Raw genomic sequence first — 27,315 nt, forward strand, 5'->3', positions numbered from 1 at the left:
GAGATACCCTAATGGAATCGAAAACTTCAAACACAGGTTGTCTTACCCCAACACGAGTCTTTACTCATAGTTCTCATATTACAAAAGGGAGGGGGGTAACATAGAAAGTTATTCGTTGAAGATACTCTAATAAAATCGAAAACTTCAAACACAGTTGGCCTTACCCCAACACGAGTTTCCACCCCAACACGAGTTTTATTTATTTATTTTTTTATTGTATCCTCAGGGCATACAGCATTATAGAGGGGAGTGGGTTTAGAAGAAAAAAATACAATTGAAACGAGAAAAACAAATCACATTCAGTACATGCGTACAACACTCGAGAACAACGTGTAAATGAAGCACCGCGACAACAGGAAGCACCGCGACAAATCAAACAAGGAATCGAAAAATCAAAATCAAACAAGGAAGAACCGCAAAAAAAAGAAAAAAAATGGAAAAAAATTACAACATGGCACAGCGTATTTGCGATACACAAATGAACGGTAACCGAACAGCAGCAAACAAAACCAGGGAAAAAGAAAATGCGTTGAGCACATCAATGCATAAAATTTTCTAGTGCCGCCCGAAAGCGTTCATGATTAGTAATCGTGACTAGTGACGCAGGCAGGTTGTTCCCATCATGGCAAGTTTTTTGTAAAAAAGAATGGGAGTATGTTACGGTGTTTTGGCGCGGACTATGAACCTTGTAATGATGGTCGAGGCGTTCAGATAGGAAAAAAGGAGGATTGAGCCAACGTGATTTAAGTATGGGGTTATGGTGATACGCCTTATGCAGCACACAAAGGCGAGCAAGTTTCCGGCGAGTAGCAAGAGGAGCAAGGTCAAGGCTGGTCCACTCATAGTTCTCATATTACAAAAGGAAGGGGGGTAACATAGAAAGTTATTCGTAGGAGATACCCTAATGAAATCGAAAACTTCAAACACAGGTGGCCTTACCCCAACACGAGTCTCCACTCATAGTTCTCATATTACAAAATGGAGGGGGGTAACATAGAAAGTTATTCGTACGAGATACCCTAATGAAATCGAAAACATCAAACACAGTTGGCCTTACCCCAACACGAGTTTCCACCCCAACACGAGCTTCCACTCATAGTTCTCATATTACAAAAGGAAGGGGGGTAACATAGAAAGTTATTGGTAGGAGATACCCTAATGGAATCGAAAACTTCAAACACAGGTGGCCTTACCCCAACACGAGTCTCCGCTCATAGTTGTCGTATTACATAAGGAAGGGAGTAACGTAGAAAGTTATTCGTAGGAGATACCCTAATGAAATCGAAAACTTCAAACACAGTTGGCCTTACCCCAACACGAGTCTCCGCTCATAGTTCTCGTATTACATAAGGGAGGGGGTAACATAGAAAGTTATTCGTAGGAGATACCCTAATGAAATCGAAAACTTCAAACACAGGTGGCCTTACCCCAACACGAGTCTCCACTCATAGTTCTCATATTACAAAAGGGAGGGGGGTAACATAGAAAGTTATTCGTAGGAGATACCCTAATGAAATCGAAAACTTCAAACACAGTTGTGCTTACCCCAACACGAGTTTCTACTCATGGTTCTCATATTACAAATGGAAGGGGGGTAACATAGAAAGCTATTCGTAGGAGATACCCTAATGAAATCGAAAACTTCAAACACAGTTGGCCTTACCCCAACACGAGTTTCCACCTCAACACGAGTTTTAATTATTTATTTATTTATTGTACCCTCAGGGCATACAGCATTTAAGAGGGGAGTGGGTTTAGAAGAAAAAAAATACAATTGAAACGTGAAGAACAAATCACATTCAGTACATGCGTACAACACTCGAGAACAACGTGTAAATGAAGCACCGCGACAACAGGAAGCACCGCGACAAATCAAACAAGGAATCGAAAAATCAAAATCAAACAAGGAAGCACTGCGAAAAAAAAAGAAAAAAAAGAAAAAAAATTACAACATAGCACAGCGTATTTGCGATACACAAATGAACGGTAACCGAACAGCAGCAAACAAAACCAGGGAAAAAGAAAATGCGTTGAGCACATCAATGCATAAAATTTTCTAGTGCCGCCCGAAAGCGATCATGATTAGTAATCGTGACTAGTGACGCAGGCAGGTTGTTCCAATCATGGCATGTTTTTTGTAAAAAAGAATGGGAGTATGTTACGGTGTTTTGGTGAGAAATATGAACCTTGTAATGATGGTCGAGGCGTTCAGCTAGGAAAAAGGGAGGATTGAGCCAACGTGATTTAAGTATGGGGTTATGGTGATACGCTTTATGCAGCACACAAAGGCGAGCAAGTTTCCGGCGAGTAGCAAGAGGAGCAAGGTCAAGGCTGGTCCACTCATAGTTCTCATATTACAAAAGAAAGGGGGGTAACATAGAAAGTTATTCGTTGGAGATACCCTAGTGAAATCGAAAACTTCAAACACAGGTGGCCTTACCCCAACACGAGTCTCCACTCATAGTTCTCATATTACAAATGGGAGGGAGTTAACATAGAAAGTTATTCGTAGGAGATACCCTAATGAAATCGAAAACTTCAAACACAGTTGGCCTTACCCCAACACGAGTCTCCGCTCATAGTTCTCGTATTACATAAGGGAGGGGGTAACATAGAAAGTTATTCGTAGGAGATACCCTAATGAAATCGAAAACTTCAAACACAGTTGGCCTTACCCTCAACACAAGTCTCCACTCATAGTTCTCATATTACAAAAGGTAGGGGGGTAACATAGAAAGTTATTCGTAGGAGATACCCTAATGAAATTGAAAACTTCAAACACACTTGGCCTTACCCCAACACGAGTCTCCGCTCATAGTTCTCGTATTACATAAGGGAGGGGGTAACATAGAAAGTTAGTCGTAGGAGATACCCTAATGAAATCGAAAACTTCAAACACAGTTGGCCTTACCCTCAACACAAGTCTCCACTCATAGTTCTCATATTACAAAAGGGAGGGGGGTAACATAGAAAGTTATTCGTAGAAGATACCCTAATGAAATTGAAAACTTCAAACACACTTGGCCTTACCCCAACACGAGTCTCCACTCATAGTTCTCGTATTACATAAGGGAGGGAGTAACGTAGAAAGTTATTCGTAGGAGATACCCTAATGAAATCGAAAACTTCAAACACAGTTGGCCTTACCCTCAACACAAGTCTCCACTCATAGTTCTCATATTACAAAAGGGAGGGGGGTAACATAGAAAGTTATTCGTACGAGATACCCTAATGAAATCGAAAACATCAAACACAGTTGGCCTTACCCCAACACGAGTTTCCACCCTAACACGAGCTTCCACTCACAGTTCTCATATTACAAAAGGAAGGGGGGTAACATAGAAAGTTATTAGTAGGAGATACCTTAATGAAATCGAAAACTTCAAACACAGGTTGCCTTACCCCAACACGAGTCTTTACTCATAGTTCTCATATTACTAAAGGGAGGGGGGTAACATAGAACCTTATTCGTAGAAGATACTCTAATAAAATCGAAAACTTCAAACACAGTTGGCCTTACCCAACACGAGTTTCCACCCCAACACGAGTTTCCACTCATAGTTCTCATATTACAAAAGGAAGGGGGGTAACATAGAAAGTTATTCATAGGAGATACCCTAATGAAATCGAAAACTTCAAACACAGGTGGCCTTACCCCAGCACGAGGCTCCACTCATAGTTCTCATATTACAAATGGGAGGGGGGTAACATAGAAAGTTATTCGTAGGAGATACCCTAATGAAATCAAAAACTTAAAACACAGGTGGCCTTACCCCAACACGAGTCTCCGCTCATAGTTCTCGTATTATATAAGGGAGGGGGTAATATAGAAAGTTATTCGTATGAGATACCCTAATGAAATCGAAAACTTCAAACACAGTTGGCCTTACCCCAACACGAGTCTCCGCTCATAGTTCTCATATTACAAAAGGAAGGGGGGTAACATAGAAAGTTATTCGTAGGAAATACCCTAATGAAATCGAAAACTTCAAACACAGTTGGCCTTACCCCAACAGGAGTTTCCACCCCAAGACGAGTTTCTACTCATAGTTCTCATATTACAAAAGGAAGGGGGGTAACATAGAAAGTTATTCGTAGGAGATACCCTAATGAAATCTAAAACATCAAACACAGGTGGCTTTACCCCAACACGAGTCTCCACTCATAGTTCTCATATTACAAAAGGAAGGGGGGTAACATAGAAAGTTATTCGTAGGAGATACCCTAATGAAATCTAAAACTTCAAACACAGGTGGCTTTACCCCAACACGAGTCTCCACTCATAGTTCTCATATTACAAAAGGAAGGGGGGTAACATAGAAAGTTATTCGTAGGAGATACCCTAATGAAATCGAAAACTTTAAACACAGGTGGCCTTACCCCTACACGAGTCTCCACTCATAGTTCTCATATTACAAAAGGGGAGGGGGATAACATAGAAAGTTATTCGTAGGAGATACCCTAATGAAATCAAAAACTTCAAACACAGGTGGCCTTACCCCAACACGAGTCTCCGCTCATAGTTCTCGTATTACATAAGGGAGGGGGTAACATAGAAAGTTATTCGTAGGAGATACCCTAAAGAAATCGAAAACTTCAAACCCAGTTGGCCTTACCCCAACACGAGTTTCCACCCCAACACGAGTTTCTACTCATAGTTCTCATATTACAAATGGAAGGGGGGTAACGTAGAAAGTTATTCGTAGGAGATACCCTAATGAAATCGAAAACTTCAAACACAGTTGGCCTTACCACAACACGAGTTTCCACCCCAACACGAGTTTTATTTATTTATTTTTTTATTGTATCCTCAGGGCATACAGCATTATAGAGGGGAATGGGTTTAGAAGAAAAAAATACAATTGAAACGAGAAAAACAAATCACATTCAGTACATGCGTACAACACTCGAGAACAACGTGTAAATGAAGCACCGCGACAACAGGAAGCACCGCGACAAATCAAACAAGGAATCGAAAAATCAAAATCAAACAAGGAAGAACCGCAAAAAAAAGAAAAAAAAGAAAAAAAATTACAACATAGCACAGCGTATTTGCGATACACAAATGAACGGTAACCGAACAGCAGCAAACAAAACCAGGGAAAAAGAAAATGCGTTGAGCACATCAATGCATAAAATTTTCTAGTGCCGCCCGAAAGCGTTCATGATTAGTAATCGTGACTAGTGACGCAGGCAGGTTGTTCCCATCATGGCAAGTTTTTTGTAAAAAAGAATGGGAGTATGTTACGGTGTTTTGGCGCGGACTATGAACCTTGTAATGATGGTCGAGGCGTTCAGATAGGAAAAAAGGAGGCTTGAGCCAACGTGATTTAAGTATGGGGTTATGGTGATACGCCTTATGCAGCACACAAAGGCGAGCAAGTTTCCGGCGAGTAGCAAGAGGAGCGAGGTCAAGGCTGGTCCACTCATAGTTCTCATATAACAAAAGGAAGGGGGGTAACATAGAAAGTTATTCGTAGGAGATACCCTAATGAAATCGAAAACTTCAAACACAGGTGGCCTTACCCCAACACGAGTCTCCACTCATAGTTCTCATATTACAAAATGGAGGGGGGTAACATAGAAAGTTATTCGTACGAGATACCCTAATGAAATCGAAAACATGAAACACAGTTGGCCTTACCCCAACACGAGTTTCCACCCCAACACGAGCTTCCACTCATAGTTCTCATATTACAAAAGGAAGGGGGGTAACATAGAAAGTTATTGGTAGGAGATACCCTAATGGAATCGAAAACTTCAAACACAGGTTGTCTTACCCCAACACGAGTCTTTACTCATAGTTCTCATATTACAAAAGGGAGGGGGGTAACATAGAAAGTTATTCGTTGAAGATACTCTAATAAAATCGAAAACTTCAAACACAGTTGGCCTTACCCCAACACGAGTTTCCACCCCAACACGAGTTTTATTTATTTATTTTTTTATTGTATCCTCAGGGCATACAGCATTATAGAGGGGAGTGGGTTTAGAAGAAAAAAATACAATTGAAACGAGAAAAACAAATCACATTCAGTACATGCGTACAACACTCGAGAACAACGTGTAAATGAAGCACCGCGACAACAGGAAGCACCGCGACAAATCAAACAAGGAATCGAAAAATCAAAATCAAACAAGGAAGAACCGCAAAAAAAAAGAAAAAAAAATGAAAAAAAAAATTACAACATGGCACAGCGTATTTGCGATACACAAATGAACGGTAACCGAACAGCAGCAAACAAAACCAGGGAAAAAGAAAATGCGTTGAGCACATCAATGCATAAAATTTTCTAGTGCCGCCCGAAAGCGTTCATGATTAGTAATCGTGACTAGTGACGCAGGCAGGTTGTTCCCATCATGGCAAGTTTTTTGTAAAAAAGAATGGGAGTATGTTACGGTGTTTTGGCGCGGACTATGAACCTTGTAATGATGGTCGAGGCGTTCAGATAGGAAAAAAGGAGGATTGAGCCAACGTGATTTAAGTATGGGGTTATGGTGATACGCCTTATGCAGCACACAAAGGCGAGCAAGTTTCCGGCGAGTAGCAAGAGGAGCAAGGTCAAGGCTGGTCCACTCATAGTTCTCATATTACAAAAGGAAGGGGGGTAACATAGAAAGTTATTCGTAGGAGATACCCTAATGAAATCGAAAACTTCAAACACAGGTGGCCTTACCCCAACACGAGTCTCCACTCATAGTTCTCATATTACAAAATGGAGGGGGGTAACATAGAAAGTTATTCGTACGAGATACCCTAATGAAATCGAAAACATCAAACACAGTTGGCCTTACCCCAACACGAGTTTCCACCCCAACACGAGCTTCCACTCATAGTTCTCATATTACAAAAGGAAGGGGGGTAACATAGAAAGTTATTGGTAGGAGATACCCTAATGGAATCGAAAACTTCAAACACAGGTGGCCTTACCCCAACACGAGTCTCCGCTCATAGTTGTCGTATTACATAAGGAAGGGAGTAACGTAGAAAGTTATTCGTAGGAGATACCCTAATGAAATCGAAAAGTTCAAACACAGTTGGCCTTACCCCAACACGAGTCTCCGCTCATAGTTCTCGTATTACATAAGGGAGGGGGTAACATAGAAAGTTATTCGTAGGAGATACCCTAATGAAATCGAAAACTTCAAACACAGGTGGCCTTACCCCAACACGAGTCTCCACTCATAGTTCTCATATTACAAAAGGGAGGGGGGTAACATAGAAAGTTATTCGTAGGAGATACCCTAATGAAATCGAAAACTTCAAACACAGTTGTGCTTACCCCAACACGAGTTTCTACTCATGGTTCTCATATTACAAATGGAAGGGGGGTAACATAGAAAGTTATTCGTAGGAGATACCCTAATGAAATCGAAAACTTCAAACACAGTTGGCCTTACCCCAACACGAGTTTCCACCTCAACACGAGTTTTAATTATTTATTTATTTATTGTACCCTCAGGGCATACAGCATTTAAGAGGGGAGTGGGTTTAGAAGAAAAAAATACAATTGAAACGTGAAGAACAAATCACATTCAGTACATGCGTACAACACTCGAGAACAACGTGTAAATGAAGCACCGCGACAACAGGAAGCACCGCGACAAATCAAACAAGGAATCGAAAAATCAAAATCAAACAAGGAAGCACTGCGAAAAAAAAAGAAAAAAAAAGAAAAAAAATTACAACATAGCACAGCGTATTTGCGATACACAAATGAACGGTAACCGAACAGCAGCAAACAAAACCAGGGAAAAAGAAAATGCGTTGAGCACATCAATGCATAAAATTTTCTAGTGCCGCCCGAAAGCGATCATGATTAGTAATCGTGACTAGTGACGCAGGCAGGTTGTTCCAATCATGGCATGTTTTTTGTAAAAAAGAATGGGAGTATGTTACGGTGTTTTGGTGAGAAATATGAACCTTGTAATGATGGTCGAGGCGTTCAGCTAGGAAAAAGGGAGGATTGAGCCAACGTGATTTAAGTATGGGGTTATGGTGATACGCTTTATGCAGCACACAAAGGCGAGCAAGTTTCCGGCGAGTAGCAAGAGGAGCAAGGTCAAGGCTGGTCCACTCATAGTTCTCATATTACAAAAGAAAGGGGGGTAACATAGAAAGTTATTCGTTGGAGATACCCTAGTGAAATCGAAAACTTCAAACACAGGTGGCCTTACCCCAACACGAGTCTCCACTCATAGTTCTCATATTACAAATGGGAGGGAGTTAACATAGAAAGTTATTCGTAGGAGATACCCTAATGAAATCGAAAACTTCAAACACAGTTGGCCTTACCCCAACACGAGTCTCCGCTCATAGTTCTCGTATTACATAAGGGAGGGGGTAACATAGAAAGTTATTCGTAGGAGATACCCTAATGAAATCGAAAACTTCAAACACAGTTGGCCTTACCCTCAACACAAGTCTCCACTCATAGTTCTCATATTACAAAAGGTAGGGGGGTAACATAGAAAGTTATTCGTAGGAGATACCCTAATGAAATTGAAAACTTCAAACACACTTGGCCTTACCCCAACACGAGTCTCCGCTCATAGTTCTCGTATTACATAAGGGAGGGGGTAACATAGAAAGTTAGTCGTAGGAGATACCCTAATGAAATCGAAAACTTCAAACACAGTTGGCCTTACCCTCAACACAAGTCTCCACTCATAGTTCTCATATTACAAAAGGGAGGGGGGTAACATAGAAAGTAATTCGTAGAAGATACCCTAATGAAATTGAAAACTTCAAACACACTTGGCCTTACCCCAACACGAGTCTCCACTCATAGTTCTCGTATTACATAAGGGAGGGAGTAACGTAGAAAGTTATTCGTAGGAGATACCCTAATGAAATCGAAAACTTCAAACACAGTTGGCCTTACCCTCAACACAAGTCTCCACTTATAGTTCTCATATTACAAAAGGGAGGGGGGTAACATAGAAAGTTATTCGTACGAGATACCCTAATGAAATCGAAAACATCAAACACAGTTGGCCTTACCCCAACACGAGTTTCCACCCTAACACGAGCTTCCACTCACAGTTCTCATATTACAAAAGGAAGGGGGGTAACATAGAAAGTTATTAGTAGGAGATACCTTAATGAAATCGAAAACTTCAAACACAGGTTGCCTTACCCCAACACGAGTCTTTACTCATAGTTCTCATATTACTAAAGGGAGGGGGGTAACATAGAACCTTATTCGTAGAAGATACTCTAATAAAATCGAAAACTTCAAACACAGTTGGCCTTACCCAACACGAGTTTCCACCCCAACACGAGTTTCCACTCATAGTTCTCATATTACAAAAGGAAGGGGGGTAACATAGAAAGTTATTCATAGGAGATACCCTAATGAAATCGAAAACTTCAAACACAGGTGGCCTTACCCCAGCACGAGGCTCCACTCATAGTTCTCATATTACAAATGGGAGGGGGGTAACATAGAAAGTTATTCGTAGGAGATACCCTAATGAAATCAAAAACTTAAAACACAGGTGGCCTTACCCCAACACGAGTCTCCGCTCATAGTTCTCGTATTATATAAGGGAGGGGGTAATATAGAAAGTTATTCGTATGAGATACCCTAATGAAATCGAAAACTTCAAACACAGTTGGCCTTACCCCAACACGAGTCTCCGCTCATAGTTCTCATATTACAAAAGGAAGGGGGGTAACATAGAAAGTTATTCGTAGGAAATACCCTAATGAAATCGAAAACTTCAAACACAGTTGGCCTTACCCCAACAGGAGTTTCCACCCCAAGACGAGTTTCTACTCATAGTTCTCATATTACAAAAGGAAGGGGGGTAACATAGAAAGTTATTCGTAGGAGATACCCTAATGAAATCTAAAACATCAAACACAGGTGGCTTTACCCCAACACGAGTCTCCACTCATAGTTCTCATATTACAAAAGGAAGGGGGGTAACATAGAAAGTTATTCGTAGGAGATACCCTAATGAAATCTAAAACTTCAAACACAGGTGGCTTTACCCCAACACGAGTCTCCACTCATAGTTCTCATATTACAAAAGGAAGGGGGGTAACATAGAAAGTTATTCGTAGGAGATACCCTAATGAAATCGAAAACTTTAAACACAGGTGGCCTTACCCCAACACGAGTCTCCACTCATAGTTCTCATATTACAAAAGGGGAGGGGGATAACATAGAAAGTTATTCGTAGGAGATACCCTAATGAAATCAAAAACTTCAAACACAGGTGGCCTTACCCCAACACGAGTCTCCGCTCATAGTTCTCGTATTACATAAGGGAGGGGGTAACATAGAAAGTTATTCGTAGGAGATACCCTAAAGAAATCGAAAACTTCAAACCCAGTTGGCCTTACCCCAACACGAGTTTCCACCCCAACACGAGTTTCTACTCATAGTTCTCATATTACAAATGGAAGGGGGGTAACGTAGAAAGTTATTCGTAGGAGATACCCTAATGAAATCGAAAACTTCAAACACAGTTGGCCTTACCACAACACGAGTTTCCACCCCAACACGAGTTTTATTTATTTATTTTTTTATTGTATCCTCAGGGCATACAGCATTATAGAGGGGAGTGGGTTTAGAAGAAAAAAATACAATTGAAACGAGAAAAACAAATCACATTCAGTACATGCGTACAACACTCGAGAACAACGTGTAAATGAAGCACCGCGACAACAGGAAGCACCGCGACAAATCAAACAAGGAATCGAAAAATCAAAATCAAACAAGGAAGAACCGCAAAAAAAAGAAAAAAAAATGGAAAAATTACAACATGGCACAGCGTATTTGCGATACACAAATGAACGGTAACCGAACAGCAGCAAACAAAACCAGGGAAAAAGAAAATGCGTTGAGCACATCAATGCATAAAATTTTCTAGTGCCGCCCGAAAGCGTTCATGATTAGTAATCGTGACTAGTGACGCAGGCAGGTTGTTCCCATCATGGCAAGTTTTTTGTAAAAAAGAATGGGAGTATGTTACGGTGTTTTGGCGCGGACTATGAACCTTGTAATGATGGTCGAGGCGTTCAGATAGGAAAAAAGGAGGATTGAGCCAACGTGATTTAAGTATGGGGTTATGGTGATACGCCTTATGCAGCACACAAAGGCGAGCAAGTTTCCGGCGAGTAGCAAGAGGAGCAAGGTCAAGGCTGGTCCACTCATAGTTCTCATATTACAAAAGGAAGGGGGGTAACATAGAAAGTTATTCGTAGGAGATACCCTAATGAAATCGAAAACTTCAAACACAGGTGGCCTTACCCCAACACGAGTCTCCACTCATAGTTCTCATATTACAAAATGGAGGGGGGTAACATAGAAAGTTATTCGTACGAGATACCCTAATGAAATCGAAAACATGAAACACAGTTGGCCTTACCCCAACACGAGTTTCCACCCCAACACGAGCTTCCACTCATAGTTCTCATATTACAAAAGGAAGGGGGGTAACATAGAAAGTTATTGGTAGGAGATACCCTAATGGAATCGAAAACTTCAAACACAGGTTGTCTTACCCCAACACGAGTCTTTACTCATAGTTCTCATATTACAAAAGGGAGGGGGGTAACATAGAAAGTTATTCGTTGAAGATACTCTAATAAAATCGAAAACTTCAAACACAGTTGGCCTTACCCCAACACGAGTTTCCACCGCAACACGAGTTTCCACTCATAGTTCTCATATTACAAAAGGAAGGGGGTTAACATAGAAAGTTATTCCTAGGAGATACCCTAATGAAATCAAAAACTTCAAACACAGGTGGCCTTACCCCAACACGAGTCTCCGCTCATAGTTGTCGTATTACATAAGGGAGGGAGTAACGTAGAAAGTTATTCGTAGGAGATACCCTAATGAAATCAAAAACTTCAAACACAGTTGGCCTTACCCCAACACGAGTCTCCGCTCATAGTTCTCGTATTACATAAGGGAGGGGGTAACATAGAAAGTTATTCGTAGAAGATACCCTAAAGAAATCGAAAACTTCAAACACAGGTGGCCTTACCCCATCACGAGTTTCCACCCCAACACGAGTTTCCACTCATAGTTCTCATATTACAAATGGAAGGGGGGTAACATAGAAAGTTATTCGTAGGAGATACGCTAATGAAATCGAAAACTTCAAACACAGTTGTGCTTACCCCAACACGAGTTTCTACTCATGGTTCTCATATTACAAATGGAAGGGGGGTAACATAGAAAGTTATTCGTAGGAGATACCCTAATGAAATCGAAAACTTCAAACACAGTTGGCCTTACCCCAACACGAGTTTCCATCTCAACGCGAGTTATTCGTAGGAGATACCCTAATGAAATCGAAAACTTCAAACCCAGTTGGCCTTACCCCAACACGAGTTTCCACCCAAACACGAGTTTCTACTCATAGTTCTCATAATACAAATGGAAGGGGAGTAACGTAGAAAGTTATTCGTAGGAGATACCCTAATGAAATCGAAAACTTCAAACACAGTTGGCCTTACCACAACACGAGTTTCCACCCCAACACGAGTTTTATTTATTTATTTTTTATTGTACCCTCAGGGCATACAGCATTATAGAGGGGAGTGGGTTTAGAAGAAAAAAATACAATTGAAACGAGAAAAACAAATCACATTCAGTACATGCGTACAACACTCGAGAACAACGTGTAAATGAAGCACCGCGACAACAGGAAGCACCGCGCCAAATCAAACAAGGAATCGAAAAATGAAAATCAAACAAGGAAGCACTGCGAAAAAAAAAGAAAAAAAAGAAAAAAAATTACAGCATGGCACAGCGTATTTGCGATACACAAATGAACGGTAACCGAACAATAAAACTTGTAGCTGGGCGAGTTGGTTCATAATACTGGGTAAACTGGTGTGCGCACAAAAAAACAGACAAACGACAGCAGAGAAGAGACAGGGACAAGCGCAGTCCCTGTCTCTTCTCTGCTTTTTTTTTTTTTTTTTGTGCGCACACCAGTTTACCCGGTAACCGAACAGCAGCAAACAAAACCAGGGAAAAAGAAAATGCGTTGAGTACATCAATGCATAAAATTTTCTAGTGCCGCCCGAAAGCGTTCATGATTAGTAATCGTGACTAGTGACGCAGGCAGGTTGTTCCAATCATGGCATGTTTTTTGTAAAAAAGAATGGGAGTATGTTACGGTGTTTTGGTGAGAAATATGAACCTTGTAATGATGGTCGAGGCGTTCAGCTAGGAAAAAGGGAGGATTGAGCCAACGTGATTTAAGTATGGGGTTATGGTGATACGCTTTATGCAGCACACAAAGGCGAGCAAGTTTCCGGCGAGTAGCAAGAGGAGCAAGGTCAAGGCTGGTCCACTCATAGTTCTCATATTACAAAAGAAAGGGGGGTAACATAGAAAGTTATTCGTTGGAGATACCCTAGTGAAATCGAAAACTTCAAACACAGGTGGCCTTACCCCAACACGAGTCTCCACTCATAGTTCTCTTATTACAAAAGGGAGGGGGTAACATAGAAAGTTATTCGTAGGAGATACCCTAATGAAATCAAAAACTTCAAACACAGGTGGCCTTACCCCAACACGAGTCTCCGCTCATAGTTCTCGTATTACATAAGGGAGGGGGTAACATAGAAAGTTATTCGTAGGAGATACCCTAATGAAATCGAAAACTTCAAACACAGGTGGCCTTACCCCAACACGAGTCTCCGCTCATAGTTCTCGTATCACATAAGGGAGGGGGTAACATAAAATTTATTCGTAGGAGATACCCTAATGAAATCGAAAACTTCAAACACAGTTGGCCTTACCCCAACACGAGTCTCCACTCATTGTTCTCATATTACAAAAGGGAGGGGGGTAACATGGAAAGTTATTCGTAGGAGATACCCTAATGAAATCGAAAACTTCAAACACAGTTGGCCTTACCCCAACACAAGTTTCCACCCCAACACGAGTTTCTACTCATGGTTCTCATATTACAAATGGAATGGGGGTAACATAGAAAGTTATTCGTAGGAGATACCCTAATGAAATCGAAAACTTCAAACACAGTTGGCCTTACCCCAACACGAGTTTCCACCTCAACACGAGTTTTATTTATTTATTTATTTATTGTACCCTCAGGGCATACAGCATTTAAGAGGGGAGTGGGTTTAGAAGAAAAAAAATACAATTGAAACGTGAAGAACAAATCACATTCAGTACATGCGTACAACACTCGAGAACAACGTGTAAATGAAGCACCGCGACAACAGGAAGCACCGCGACAAATCAAACAAGGAATCGAAAAATCAAAATCAAACAAGGAAGCACTGCGAAAAAAAAGAAAAAAAAGAAAAAAAATTACAACATGGCACAGCGTATTTGCGATACACAAATGAACGGTAACCGAACAGCAGCAAACAAAACCAGGGAAAAAGAAAATGCGTTGAGCACATCAATGCATAAAATTTTCTAGTGCCGCCCGAAAGCGTTCATGATTAGTAATCGTGACTAGTGACGCAGGCAGGTTGTTCCAATCATGGCATGTTTTTTGTAAAAAAGAATGGGAGTATGTTACGGTGTTTTGGTGAGGTATATGAACCTTGTAATGATGGCCGAGGCGTTCAGCTAGGAAAAAGGGAGGATTGAGCCAACGTGATTTAAGTATGGGGTTATGGTGATACGCTTTATGCAGCACACAAAGGCGAGCAAGTTTCCGGCGAGTAGCAAGAGGAGCAAGGTCAAGGCTGGTCCACTCATAGTTCTCATATTACAAAAGAAAGGGGGGTAACATAGAAAGTTATTCGTTGGAGATACCCTAATGAAATCGAAAACTTCAAACACAGTTGGCCTTACCCCAACACGAGTCTCCGCTCATAGTTCTCGTATTACATAAGGGAGGGGGTAACATAGAAAGTTATTCGTAGGAGATACCCTAATGAAATCGAAAACTTCAAACACAGTTGGCTTTACCCTCAACACAAGTCTCCACTCATAGTTCTCATATTACAAAAGGTAGGGGGGTAACATAGAAAGTTATTCGTAGGAGATACCCTAATGAAATTGAAAACTTCAAACACACTTGGCCTTACCCCAACACGAGTCTCCGCTCATAGTTCTCGTATTACATAAGAGAGGGGGTAACATAGAAAGTTAGTCGTAGGAGATACCCTAATGAAATCGAAAACTTCAAACACAGTTGGCCTTACCCCAACACGAGTCTCCGCTCATAGTTCTCGTATTACATAAGGGAGGGGGTAACATAGAAAGTTATTCGTAGAAGATACCCTAATGAAATCGAAAACTTCAAACACAGTTGGCCTTACCCTCAACACAAGTCTCCACTCATAGTTCTCATATTACAAAAGGTAGGGGGGTAACATAGAAAGTTATTCGTAGGAGATACCCTAATGAAATTGAAAACTTCAAACACACTTGGCCTTACCCCAACACGAGTCTCCGCTCATAGTTCTCGTATTACATAAGGGAGGGGGTAACATAGAAAGTTAGTCGTAGGAGATACCCTAATGAAATCGAAAACTTCAAACACAGTTGGCCTTACCCCAACACGAGTTTCCACCCCAACACGAGCTTCCACTCATAGTTCTCATATTACAAAAGGAAGGGGGGTAACATAGAAAGTTATTGGTAGGAGATACCCTAATAGAATCGAAAACTTCAAACACAGGTTGTCTTACCCCAACACGAGTCTTTACTCATAGTTCTCATATTACAAAAGGGAGGGGGGTAACATAGAAAGTTATTCGTAGAAGATACTCTAATAAAATCGAAAACTTCAAACACAGTTGGCCTTACCCCAACACGAGTTTCCACCCCAACACGAGTTTCCACTCATAGTTCTCATAATACAAAAGGAAGGGGGTTAACATAGAAAGTTATTCGTAGGAGATACCCTAATGAAATCAAAAACTTCAAACACAGGTGGCCTTACCCCAACAGGAGTCTCCGCTCATAGTTGTCGTATTACATAAGGGAGGGAGTAACGTAGAAAGTTATTCGTAGGAGATACCCTAATGAAATCGAAAACTTCAAACACAGTTGGCCTTACCCCAACACGAGTCTCCGCTCATAGTTCTCGTATTACATAAGGGAGGGGGTAACATAGAAAGTTATTCGTAGGAGATACCCTAATGAAATCGAAAACTTCAAACACAGGTGGCCTTACCCCATCACGAGTTTCCACCCCAACACGAGTTTCCACTCATAGTTCTCATATTACAAATGGAAGGGGGGTAACATAGAAAGTTATTCGTAGGAGATACGCTAATGAAATCGAAAACTTCAAACACAGTTGGCCTTACCTCAACACGAGTTTCCACCTCAACACGAGTTTTATTTATTTATTTATTTATTGTACCCTCAGGGCATACAGCATTTAAGAGGGGAGTGGGTTTAGAAGAAAAAAAATACAATTGAAACGTGAAGAACAAATCACATTCAGTACATGCGTACAACACTCGAGAACAACGTGTAAATGAAGCACCGCGACAACAGGAAGCACCGCGACAAATCAAACAAGGAATCGAAAAATCAAAATCAAACAAGGAAGCACTGCGAAAAAAAAGAAAAAAAAGAAAAAAAATTACAACATGGCACAGCGTATTTGCGATACACAAATGAACGGTAACCGAACAGCAGCAAACAAAACCAGGGAAAAAGAAAATGCGTTGAGCACATCAATGCATAAAATTTTCTAGTGCCGCCCGAAAGCGATCATGATTAGTAATCGTGACTAGTGACGCAGGCAGGTTGTTCCAATCATGGCACGTTTTTTGTAAAAAAGAATGGGAGTATGTTACGGTGTTTTGGTGAGAAATATGAACCTTGTAATGATGGTCGAGGCGTTCAGCTAGGAAAAAGGGAGGATTGAGCCAACGTGATTTAAGTATGGGGTTATGGTGATACGCTTTATGCAGCACACAAAGGCGAGCAAGTTTCCGGCGAGTAGCAAGAGGAGCAAGGTCAAGGCTGGTCCACTCATAGTTCTCATATTACAAAAGAAAGGGGGGTAACATAGAAAGTTATTCGTTGGAGATACCCTAATGAAATCGAAAACTTCAAACACAGGTGGCCTTACCCCAACACGAGTCTCCACTCATAGTTCTCATATTACAAATGGGAGGGAGGTAACATAGAAAGTTATTCGTAGGAGATACCCTAATGAAATCGAAAACTTAAAACACAGGTGGCCTTACCCCAACACGAGTCTCCGCTCATAGTTCTCGTATTATATAAGGGAGGGGGTAATATAGAAAGTTATTCGTATGAGATACCCTAATGAAATCGAAAACTTCAAACACAGTTGGCCTTACCCCAACACGAGTCTCCGCTCATAGTTCTCGTATTATATAAGGGAGGGGGTAATATAGAAAGTTATTCGTAGGAAATACCCTAATGAAATCGAAAACTTCAAACACAGTTGGCCTTACCCCAACAGGAGTTTCCACCCCAAGACGAGTTTCTACTCATAGTTCTCATATTACAAAAGGAAGGGGGTAACATAGAAAGTTATTCGTAGGAGATACCCTAATGAAATCTAAAACTTCAAACACAGGTGGCTTTACCCCAACACGAGTCTCCACTCATAGTTCTCATATTACAAAAGGAAGGGGGGTAACAAATAAAGTTATTCGTAGGAGATACCCTAATGAAATCGAAAACTTTAAACACAGGTGGCCTTACCCCAACACGAGTCTCCACTCATAGTTCTCATATTAAAAAAGGGGAGGGGGATAACACAGAAAGTTATTCGTAGGAGATACCCTAATGAAATCAAAAACTTCAAACACAGGTGGCCTTACCCCAACACGAGTCTCCGCTCATAGTTCTCGTATTACATAAGGGAGGGGGTAACATAGAAAGTTATTCGTAGGAGATACCCTAATGAAATCGAAAACTTCAAACCCAGTTGGCCTTACCCCAACACGAGTTTCCACCCAAACACGAGTTTCTACTCATAGTTCTCATAATACAAATGGAAGGGGAGTAACGTAGAAAGTTATTCGTAGGAGATACCCTAATGAAATCGAAAACTTCAAACACAGTTGGCCTTACCACAACACGAGTTTCCACCCCAACACGAGTTTTATTTATTTATTTTTTATTGTACCCTCAGGGCATACAGCATTATAGAGGGGAGTGGGTTTAGAAGAAAAAAATACAATTGAAACGAGAAAAACAAATCACATTCAGTACATGCGTACAACACTCGAGAACAACGTGTAAATGAAGCACCGCGACAACAGGAAGCACCGCGACAAATCAAACAAGGAATCGAAAAATGAAAATCAAACAAGGAAGCACTGCGAAAAAAAAAGAAAAAAAAGAAAAAAAAAATTACAGCATGGCACAGCGTATTTGCGATACACAAATGAACGGTAACCGAACAGCAGCAAACAAAACCAGGGAAAAAGAAAATGCGTTGAGTACATCAATGCATAAAATTTTCTAGTGCCGCCCGAAAGCGTTCATGATTAGTAATCGTGACTAGTGACGCAGGCAGGTTGTTCCAATCATGGCATGTTTTTTGTAAAAAAGAATGGGAGTATGTTACGGTGTTTTCGTGAGAAATATGAACCTTGTAATGATGGTCGAGGCGTTCAGCTAGGAAAAAGGGAGGATTGAGCCAACGTGATTTAAGTATGGGGTTATGGTGATACGCTTTATGCAGCACACAAAGGCGAGCAAGTTTCCGGCGAGTAGCAAGAGGAGCAAGGTCAAGGCTGGTCCACTCATAGTTCTCATATTACAAAAGAAAGGGGGGTAACATAGAAAGTTATTCGTTGGAGATACCCTAGTGAAATCGAAAACTTCAAACACAGGTGGCCTTACCCCAACACGAGTCTCCACTCATAGTTCTCTTATTACAAAAGGGAGGGGGTAACATAGAAAGTTATTCGTAGGAGATACCCTAATGAAATCAAAAACTTCAAACACAGGTGGCCTTACCCCAACACGAGTCTCCACTCATAGTTCTCTTATTACAAAAGGGAGGGGGTAACATAGAAAGTTATTCGTAGGAGATACCCTAATGAAATCGAAAACTTCAAACACAGGTGGCCTTACCCCAACACGAGTCTCCGCTCATAGTTCTCGTATTACATAAGGGAGGGGGTAACATAGAAAGTTATTCGTAGGAGATACCCTAATGAAATCGAAAACTTCAAACACAGGTGGCCTTACCCCAACACGAGTCTCCGCTCATAGTTCTCGTATCACATAAGGGAGGGGGTAACATAAAATTTATTCGTAGGAGATACCCTAATGAAATCGAAAACTTCAAACACAGTTGGCCTTACCCCAACACGAGTCTCCACTCATTGTTCTCATATTACAAAAGGGAGGGGGGTAACATGGAAAGTTATTCGTAGGAGATACCCTAATGAAATCGAAAACTTCAAACACAGTTGGCCTTACCCCAACACAAGTTTCCACCCCAACACGAGTTTCTACTCATGGTTCTCATATTACAAATGGAATGGGGGTAACATAGAAAGTTATTCGTAGGAGATACCCTAATGAAATCGAAAACTTCAAACACAGTTGGCCTTACCCCAACACGAGTTTCCACCTCAACGCGAGTTTTATTTATTTATTTATTTATTGTACCCTCAGGGCATACAGCATTTAAGAGGGGAGTGGGTTTAGAAGAAAAAAATACAATTGAAACGTGAAGAACAAATCACATTCAGTACATGCGTACAACACTCGAGAACAACGTGTAAATGAAGCACCGCGACAACAGGAAGCACCGCGACAAATCAAACAAGGAATCGAAAAATGAAAATCAAACAAGGAAGCACTGCGAAAAAAAAAGAAAAAAAAGAAAAAAAATTACAACATGGCACAGCGTATTTGCGATACACAAATGAACGGTAACCGAACAGCAGCAAACAAAACCAGGGAAAAAGAAAATGCGTTGAGCACATCAATGCATAAAATTTTCTAGTGCCGCCCGAAAGCGTTCATGATTAGTAATCGTGACTAGTGACGCAGGCAGGTTGTTCCAATCATGGCATGTTTTTTGTAAAAAAGAATGGGAGTATGTTACGGTGTTTTGGTGAGGTATATGAACCTTGTAATGATGGTCGAGGCGTTCAGCTAGGAAAAAGGGAGGATTGAGCCAACGTGATTTAAGTATGGGGTTATGGTGATACGCTTTATGCAGCACACAAAGGCGAGCAAGTTTCCGGCGAGTAGCAAGAGGAGCAAGGTCAAGGCTGGTCCACTCATAGTTCTCATATTACAAAAGGAAGGGGGGTAACATAGAAAGTTATTCGTTGGAGATACCCTAATGAAATCGAAAACTTCAAACACAGTTGGCCTTACCCCAACACGAGTCTCCGCTCATAGTTCTCGTATTACATAAGGGAGGGGGTAACATAGAAAGTTATTCGTAGGAGATACCCTAATGAAATCGAAAACTTCAAACACAGTTGGCTTTACCCTCAACACAAGTCTCCACTCATAGTTCTCATATTACAAAAGGTAGGGGGGTAACATAGAAAGTTATTCGTAGGAGATACCCTAATGAAATTGAAAACTTCAAACACACTTGGCCTTACCCCAACACGAGTCTCCGCTCATAGTTCTCGTATTACATAAGAGAGGGGGTAACATAGAAAGTTAGTCGTAGGAGATACCCTAATGAAATCGAAAACTTCAAACACAGTTGGCCTTACCCCAACACGAGTCTCCGCTCATAGTTCTCGTATTACATAAGGGAGGGGGTAACATAGAAAGTTATTCGTAGAAGATACCCTAATGAAATCGAAAACTTCAAACATAGTTGGCCCCACCCTCAACACAAGTCTCCACTCATAGTTCTCATATTACAAAAGGTAGGGGGGTAACATAGAAAGTTATTCGTAGGAGATACCCTAATGAAATTGAAAACTTCAAACACACTTGGCCTTACCCCAACACGAGTCTCCGCTCATAGTTCTCGTATTACATAAGGGAGGGGGTAACATAGAAAGTTAGTCGTAGGAGATACCCTAATGAAATCGAAAACTTCAAACACAGTTGGCCTTACCCCAACACGAGTTTCCACCCCAACACGAGCTTCCACTCATAGTTCTCATATTACAAAAGGAAGGGGGGTAACATAGAAAGTTATTGGTAGGAGATACCCTAATAGAATCGAAAACTTCAAACACAGGTTGTCTTACCCCAACACGAGTCTTTACTCATAGTTCTCATATTACAAAAGGGAGGGGGGTAACATAGAAAGTTATTCGTAGAAGATACTCTAATAAAATCGAAAACTTCAAACACAGTTGGCCTTACCCCAACACGAGTTTCCACTCATAGTTCTCATAATACAAAAGGAAGGGGGTTAACATAGAAAGTTATTCGTAGGAGATACCCTAATGAAATCAAAAACTTTAAACACAGGTGGCCTTACCCCAACAGGAGTCTCCGCTCATAGTTGTCGTATTACATAAGGGAGGGAGTAACGTAGAAAGTTATTCGTAGGAGATACCCTAATGAAATCGAAAACTTCAAACACAGTTGGCCTTACCCCAACACGAGTCTCCGCTCATAGTTCTCGTATTACATAAGGGAGGGGGTAACATAGAAAGTTATTCGTAGGAGATACCCTAATGAAATCGAAAACTTCAAACACAGGTGGCCTTACCCCATCACGAGTTTCCACCCCAACACGAGTTTCCACTCATAGTTCTCATATTACAAATGGAAGGGGGGTAACATAGAAAGTTATTCGTAGGAGATACGCTAATGAAATCGAAAACTTCAAACACAGTTGGCCTTACCCCAACACGAGTTTCCACCCCAACACGAGTTTCCACTCATAGTTCTCATATTACAAAAGGAAGGGGGGTAACATAGAAAGTTATTCGTAGGAGATACCCTAATGAAATCGAAAACTTCAAACACAGGTGGCCTTACCCCAACACGAGTCTCCACTCATAGTTCTCATATTACAAAAGGGAGGGGGGTAACATAGAAAGTTATTCGTAGGAGATACCCTAATGAAATCGAAAACTTCAAACACAGTTGTGCTTACCCCAACACGAGTTTCCACCCCAACACGAGTTTTCACTCATAGTTCTCATATTACAAAAGGAAGGCGGGTAACATAGACATAGAAAGTTATTCGTAGGAGATACCCTAATGAAATCGAAAACTTCAAACACAGGTGGCCTTACCCCAACACGAGTCTCCACTCATAGTTCTCATATTACAAAAGGAAGGCGGGTAACATAGAAAGTTATTCGTAGGAGATACCCTAATGAAATCGAAAACTTCAAACACAGGTGGCCTTACCCCAACACGAGTCTCCACTCATAGTTCTCTTATTACAAAAGGGAGGGGGTAACATAGAAAGTTATTCGTAGGAGATACCCTAATGAAATCAAAAACTTCAAACACAGGTGGCCTTACCCCAACACGAGTCTCCGCTCATAGTTCTCGTATTACATAAGGGAGGGGGTAACATAGAAAGTTATTCGTAGGAGATACCCTAATGAAATCGAAAACTTCAAACACAGGTGGCCTTACCCCAACACGAGTCTCCGCTCATAGTTCTCGTATCACATAAGGGAGGGGGTAACATAAAATTTATTCGTAGGAGATACCCTAATGAAATCGAAAACTTCAAACACAGTTGGCCTTACCCCAACACGAGTCTCCACTCATTGTTCTCATATTACAAAAGGGAGGGGGGTAACATGGAAAGTTATTCGTAGGAGATACCCTAATGAAATCGAAAACTTCAAACACAGTTGGCCTTACCCCAACACAAGTTTCCACCCCAACACGAGTTTCTACTCATGGTTCTCATATTACAAATGGAAGGGGGGTAACATAGAAAGTTATTCGTAGGAGATACCCTAATGAAATCGAAAACTTCAAACACAGTTGGCCTTACCCCAACACGAGTTTCCACCTCAACGCGAGTTTTATTTATTTATTTATTTATTGTACCCTCAGGGCATACAGCATTTAAGAGGGGAGTGGGTTTAGAAGAAAAAAATACAATTGAAACGTGAAGAACAAATCACATTCAGTACATGCGTACAACACTCGAGAACAACGTGTAAATGAAGCACCGCGACAACAGGAAGCACCGCGACAAATCAAACAAGGAATCGAAAAATGAAAATCAAACAAGGAAGCACTGCGAAAAAAAAGAAAAAAAAGAAAAAAAATTACAACATGGCACAGCGTATTTGCGATACACAAATGAACGGTAACCGAACAGCAGCAAACAAAACCAGGGAAAAAGAAAATGCGTTGAGCACATCAATGCATAAAATTTTCTAGTGCCGCCCGAAAGCGTTCATGATTAGTAATCGTGACTAGTGACGCAGGCAGGTTGTTCCAATCATGGCATGTTTTTTGTAAAAAAGAATGGGAGTATGTTACGGTGTTTTGGTGAGGTATATGAACCTTGTAATGATGGTCGAGGCGTTCAGCTAGGAAAAAGGGAGGATTGAGCCAACGTGATTTAAGTATGGGGTTATGGTGATACGCTTTATGCCGCACACAAAGGCGAGCAAGTTTCCGGCGAGTAGCAAGAGGAGCAAGGTCAAGGCTGGTCCACTCATAGTTCTCATATTACAAAAGGAAGGGGGGTAACATAGAAAGTTATTCGTTGGAGATACCCTAATGAAATCGAAAACTTCAAACACAGTTGGCCTTACCCCAACACGAGTCTCCGCTCATAGTTCTCGTAATACATAAGGGAGGGGGTAACATAGAAAGTTATTCGTAGGAGATACCCTAATGAAATCGAAAACTTCAAACACAGTTGGCCTTACCCTCAACACAAGTCTCCACTCATAGTTCTCATATTACAAAAGGTAGGGGGGTAACATAGAAAAAGTTATTCGTAGGAGATACCCTAATGAAATTGAAAACTTCAAACACACTTGGCCTTACCCCAACACGAGTCTCCGCTCATAGTTCTCGTATTACATAAGAGAGGGGGTAACATAGAAAGTTAGTCGTAGGAGATACCCTAATGAAATCGAAAACTTCAAACACAGTTGGCCTTACCCTCAACACAAGTCTCCACTCATAGTTCTCATATTACAAAAGGGAGGGGGGTAACATAGAAAGTTATTCGTAGGAGATACCCTAACGAAATTGAAAACTTCAAACACACTTGGCCTTACCCCAACACGAGTCTCCGCTCATAGTTCTCGTATTACATAAGGGAGGGAGTAACGTAGAAAGTTATTCGTAGGAGGTACCCTAATGAAATCGAAAATTTCAAACACAGTTGGCCTTACCCTCAACACAAGTCTCCACTCACAGTTCTCATATTACAAAAGGGAGGGGGGTAACATAGAAAGTTATTCGTACGAGATACCCTAATGAAATCGAAAACATCAAACACAGCTGGCCTTACCCCAACACGAGTTTCCACCCCAACACGAGCTTCCACTCACAGTTCTCATATTACAAAAGAAAGGGGGGTAACATAGAAAGTTATTGGTAGGAGATACCTTAATGAAATCGAAAACTTCAAACACAGGGTGCCTTACCCCAACACGAGTCTTTACTCATAGTTCTCATATTACAAAAGGGAGGGGGGTAACATAGAACGTTATTCGTAAAAGATACTCTAATAAAATCGAAAACTTCAAACACAGTTGGCCTTACCCCAACACGAGTTTCCACCCCAACACGAGTTTCCACTCATAGTTCTCATATTACAAAAGGAAGGGGGTTAACATAGAAAGTTATTCGTAGGAGATACCCTAATGAAATCAAAAACTTCAAACACAGGTGGCCTTACCCCAACACGAGTCTCCGCTCATAGTTCTCGTATTACATAAGGGAGGGAGTAACGTAGAAAGTTATTCGTAGGAGATACCCTAATGAAATCGAAAACTTCAAACACAGTTGACCTTACCCCAACACGAGTCTCCGCTCATAGTTCTCGTATTACATAAGGAAGGGGGTAACATAGAAAGTTATTCATAGGAGATACCCTAATGAAATCGAAAACTTCAAACACAGGTGGCCTTACCCCATCACGAGTTTCCACCCCAACACGAGTTTCCACTCATAGATCTCATATTACAAATGGAAGGGGGGTAACATAGAAAGTTATTCGTAGGAGATACGCTAATGAAATCGAAAACTTCAAACACAGTTGGCCTTACCCCAACACGAGTTTCCACCCCAACACGAGTTTTCACTCATAGTTCTCATATCACAAAAGGAAGGCGGGTAACATAGAAAGTTATTCGTAGGAGATACCTTAATGAAATCGAAAACTTCAAACACAGGTGGCCTTACCCCAACACGAGTCTCCACTCATAGTTCTCATATTACAAAAGGGAGGGGGGTAACATAGAAAGTTATTCGTAGGAGATACCCTAATGAAATCGAAAACTTCAAACACAGTTGTGCTTACCCCAACACGAGTTTCCAACCCAACACGAGTTTTCACTCATAGTTCTCATATTACAAAAGGAAGGGGGGTAACATAGAAAGTTATTCGTAGGAGATACCCTAATGAAATCGAAAACTTCAAACACAGGTGGCCTTACCCCAACACGAGTCTTCACTCATAGTTTTCTTATTACAAAAGGGAGGAGGTAACATAGAAAGTTATTCGTAGGAGATACCCTAATGAAATCGAAAACTTCAAACACAGGTGGCCTTACCCCAACACGAGTCTCCGCTCATAGTTCTCGTATTACATAAGGGAGGGGGTAACATAAAATTTATTCGTAGGAGATACCCTAATTAAATCAAAAACTTCAAACACAGTTGGCCTTACCTCAACACGAGTCTCCACTCATTGTTCTCATATTACAAAAGAGAGGGGGGTAACATAGAGAGTTATTCGTAGGAGATACCCTAATGAAATCGAAAACTTCAAACACAGTTGGCCTTACCCCAACACGAGTTTCCACCCCAACACGAGTTTTATTTATTTATTTATTTATTGTACCCTCAGGGCATACAGCATTATAGAGGGGAGTGAGTTTAGAAGAAAAAAATACAATTGAAACGAGAAAAACAAATCACATTCAGTACATGCGTACAACACTCGAGAACAACGTGTAAATGAAGCACCGCGACAACAGGAAGCACCGCGACAAATCAAACAAGGAATCGAAAAATCAAAATCAAACAAGGAAGCACCGCGAAAAAAAAGAAAAAAAATGAAAAAAAAATTACAACATGGCACAGCGTATTTGCGATACACAAATGAACGGTAACCGAACAGCAGCAAACAAAACCAGGGAAAAAGAAAATGCGTTGAGCACATCAATGCATAAAATTTTCTAGTGCCGCCCGAAAGCGTTCATGATTAGTAATTGTGACTAGTGACGCAGGCAGGTTGTTCCAATCATGGCATGTTTTTTGTAAAAAAGAATGGGAGTATGTTACGGTGTTTTGGCGCGGAATATGAACCTTGTAATGATGGTCGAGGCGTTCAGATAGGAAAAAAGGAGGATTGAGCCAACGTGATTTAAGTATGGGGTTATGGTGATACGCCTTATTGCGCACACAAAGGCGAGCAAGTTTCCGGCGAGTAGCAAGAGGAGCAAGGTCAAGGCTGGTCCACTCATAGTTCTCATATTACAAAAGGAAGGGGGGTAACATAGAAAGTTATTCGTAGGAGATACCCTAATGAAATCGAAAACTTCAAACACAGGTGGCCTTACCCCAACACGAGTCTCCACTCATAGTTCTCATATTACAAAATGGAGGGGGGTAACATAGAAAGTTATTCGTACGAGATACCCTAATGAAATCGAAAACTTCAAACACAGGTGGCCTTACCCCAACACGAGTCTCCGCTCATAGTTCTCGTATTATATAAGGAAGGGGGTAATATAGAAAGTTATTCGTATGAGATACCCTAATGAAATAGAAAACTTCAAACACAGTTGGCCTTACCCCAACACGAGTCTCCTCTCATAGTTCTCGTATTACATAAGGGAGGGGGTAACATAGAAAGTTATTCGTAGGAGATACCCTAATGAAATCGAAAACTTCAAACACAGTTGGCCTTACCCTCAACACAAGTCTCCACTCATAGTTCTCATATTACAAAAGGTAGGGGGTAACATAGAAAGTTATTCGTAGGAGATACCCTAATGAAATCGAAAACTTCAAACACAGTTGGCCTTACCCCAACACGAGTCTCCGCTCATAGTTCTCGTATTACATAAGGGAGGGGGTAACATAGAAAAATATTCGTAGGAGATACCCTAATGAAATCGAAAACTTCAAACACAGTTGGCCTTACCCTCAACACAAGTCTCCACTCATAGTTCTCATATTACAAATGGGAGGGGGTAACATAGAAAGTTATTCATAGGAGATACCCTAATGAAATTGAAAACTT

The sequence above is a fragment of the Rhipicephalus microplus genome, chromosome 8 (genome assembly GCF_043290135.1).
Source record: "Rhipicephalus microplus isolate Deutch F79 chromosome 8, USDA_Rmic, whole genome shotgun sequence".
Taxonomy (NCBI): Eukaryota; Metazoa; Arthropoda; class Arachnida; order Ixodida; family Ixodidae; genus Rhipicephalus; species Rhipicephalus microplus.